Source organism: Procambarus clarkii, chromosome 75 (genome assembly GCF_040958095.1).
Source record: "Procambarus clarkii isolate CNS0578487 chromosome 75, FALCON_Pclarkii_2.0, whole genome shotgun sequence".
NCBI classification, from domain to species: domain Eukaryota; kingdom Metazoa; phylum Arthropoda; class Malacostraca; order Decapoda; family Cambaridae; genus Procambarus; species Procambarus clarkii.
Window position 1 is genome coordinate 1,002,899 of NC_091224.1, and position 3,353 is coordinate 1,006,251.

General features: G+C 39.0%; 1 long non-coding RNA gene across 1 annotated transcript; it reads right to left on the reverse strand.

Moving 5' to 3' along the window:
- Window positions 1-369: 369 nt before the first annotated feature.
- LOC123771800 (uncharacterized) lies at window positions 370-2,984 on the reverse strand. The gene is made up of 3 exons (XR_011224724.1): window positions 2,829-2,984; window positions 2,547-2,728; window positions 370-475 (listed from the first exon to the last, which is right to left on the reverse strand). It is a non-coding gene; the product is annotated as an uncharacterized lncRNA (long non-coding RNA).
- Window positions 2,985-3,353: the final 369 nt, after the last annotated feature.

Below are 3,353 nucleotides of genomic sequence, written 5' to 3' on the forward strand. Positions count from 1 at the left end.
GGAGCATCACACCGGCAGCCGTCCACTAAGCCCACCTCACGGCATCAACGAGCTGAACGGGGAGGGGGCATTTACTGAATCTACGTTGTCTGTAGTTAACATTTTTGCTGGAGATTGTATAAACACTTTGGAACAGTGGGGAAGTCTAGTGTCTTGGACGGGTAGAGTCAACACTTCTAGCTGCTGAAGTTTACTGGTCAATGATAATGGTTACCAATTTAAGAAACACCGAGTACCAAGAACTAAAATTGCCACTTTTATAGGTTTATAATCAATGTTAAGTTAATTACAGGTACTACAATCTGACTTTTTTTACAGAATTTTACTAAAAGTTCAGAACCCATTTTAATTTGGAAATTTAAAGTTAAATAGTTGACGAACATTTATTCAAGTTACAAAAAGTGCGCCATTACTTTAAGATGGTTCAGGATTTAGAGCAGCCACTAGAGTTTTTCCAAGTCTTCAGTACCTAAACCTGGAAAAAAAAAAGTTAAAATGAGTAACAACGGCTACAACGTGGTACATCGCTAGGCAAGAACGCTTACCCATAACAGGAAGTACAGTTAAGTGGCTTCGTACTTTCTTGCCAACAAGTTTGATAATTACCCACCTTTCCATGATTAACTATTCCATGGCCTTTGATAATTAGTTACTTCCCTAACCACGTAGATTTAGGTAACGTTACTATCTAGTCGACAATGTATTTGTATACATTATGTCGCCATCAGTGTTTAGTGGTGGCTGAAAATAAGTCACTCGCAAGGCAAGTTTCTTTAGGCTAACTAATTCCAAATGTTAAATACTCTTCGATTAAAATTAAAGTATCAAACTTGCGCAATCTATTAGATGTCTAGAACATTAAAATTTTAATTATCCTTATGCGTTTAATGACTGGTCTACCCGACTATTTACCAGGGTACGAATAATACCAGTTACCACGTAACTGGCACCGACCAGATGTGCTAGGGGAAACCTAATGCCTAACTCAATACAACCGAACTTTCAATCCAGAGTGCGCATGGAATAAACAACTATGTAACCATTTTACAGGAAACGGTGATTTCTTCAGTCTTATTTTTTTTCCCCGACTATTTTAGACCAAAATAAAACTAACCAACATCCACTTTACACATGGTCAAAAGTAAAGTTTAACTTTCCTGTGCACTTCTGCCTTTGTGAAGTACTGCACCTTCAAAAATTTAAACCATTTTGTAAACAAATTTGAGCGAGAATACAAGTTTCTCTTTACACTCAAATCTCAGGCCTATGGGCGATTTCTGATGTGTAGGCGGACAAACAAGGTTCAGTCAAAGGAAAAATGAGTTTCCCAGAAATTTAATTGTTAGGAAATAAAACGGGTGTATTAAGTAATAGTTCAGGCTGAATACATAGGCCAAGAGAACCATCACTACTCTTCCCCACAGCGTCATATGGGATTTTGAAGCAATTCCTAGTACAGTGAATACCGACAATATTACCACTTTCCAACGGCACTAACTTTATCCAAGTTATCTATATTACATTTTAAAGTTCAGAATTATTAGAAGACTAAACAGCCGTCACAAATGGACATTACAGGTTTGGTAAACCTGTAGATGCCAATGATACTTTGACAAGCGCATACTAAAAACGCTATTAAAGTTTCGAACAATTGCAGACGAAGCGTGCAAAAATTTTAGTGCACGAATGCTAGAAATTTAAACTATTGAATGCCTAAACAAGCCAAAGTTCATTGATTAGGATAGGCAGGACATATTCCATCTTTTTACAAAGTAAAAATTAGGAAGGGTCAGATTTACATTGATAACAGCAAGTCATGGCAAGATTCAAAACAGCCATACTGAAAAATTCAGCTGCAATAGGCACAGGACTAGCTATAAGTGACCAAAGACTACCCTATTTTTCCTTACATATGGGGAACCAGCGAAACCGTTAGAAAACAGTACAAGTACTTTCAAGCTACTTTAGAGATCAGGTTTTAACTTTTTAGTATGCAAGCAGCCGCTTTCAACCGCTTAGAATATTAGCCATTAGGCCTGGTTAATCACCTAGGCCTACGGAGGTAGTATCACTCTTTGGTAATTAGTGGCCACATTCTTATCCTACCTCGCTCACAGTTCATGAAACTTTAAAGATGGGAAGACTAGCAGATTGCTACTCTAAATATCGCTAGATAAAAAAAATCAAATTTCCCTATATAAATTAGTCAGGGAGATCCCCCGATAATTTTACCTAGTAGTGCTGAATATTAAATGTCAAATTCTAGTATAGTCTAGAGTACTGACGAGTTTTGAGGATGCAGCTCTTGTAGCCACTACAATAACATTAGATGTTAAGTGGCTAAATTTTATAAACTTAAAAGCCATGAAGATTCTCCGTTTAATTCAGGAATGAGTAGAGTAGTTATTTTAGATTAGGACAAAGATAATTAACAATTTAGTATTTACACATTAGCCTGTTAACGTCTATTGTCAATTATCATTTTAAATTTATTCAATTTTTCAGTACTAATTTTGTTCCGAGAGTCCCAATTGAACTGTACGCACCTTTGTCTACCATAGAGCCCGTCATCGTAGTACTGTTGATAACCGTGGCCGTACGTGGGACGATACCCGTAGTTGTCCTGGTAGTAACCTTGGCCATACACTGGCTGGTACCGACGATCGTGGAAATATTGAGCAGTCGAGAAGTGCAGTAGAGCCATGAGCACCAGCAGGAGGACCAGGCTCTGTAAATAAAGTGTCAAATAACAAGGCTAACAAACTTTAGAAGACCAAAAAAATAAACATCAATATAAGCTAAGAATATTTTAAAGCTGGAATACTTACAACACAACGCATAGCAAACATGATGGATACACAGACAACACTGAGAGTCTCCCAAGCTGTACTGACGCTCCACAGCCAAGTGACCCGGTTATATATGCTCCGCCAACACAAGCGGGAGCCCGCTTGTTCCGGAAGTGTTCGAACGTCATCAGTTGTGAGTCGTGTGTAAATCTTTTCATTCATAAACAAGGGGTTTGGCGAGTGCATGGAATGAACTTTGGGTTTTTGTTTGGAGGACGGGCTGAACAAGGAACCGACAGGTGTTGACTGCCTTGTTTACCTGTGACTGAATACCATTGGTTGGTTTGTGGAGACGTGTGGTCGAGGTTTCGACCCTCATAAACAAGACGACTGGAGCCAACATTAGCCTGGCTTGTTCGGGGTCCCGCTTGTGTTGACGGAGCATATATAACCGGGTCACTTGGCTGTGGAGCGTCAGTACAGCTTGGGAGACTCTCAGTGTTGTCTGTGTATCCATCATGTTTGCTATGCGTTGTGTTGTAAGTATTCCAGCTTTAATATTCT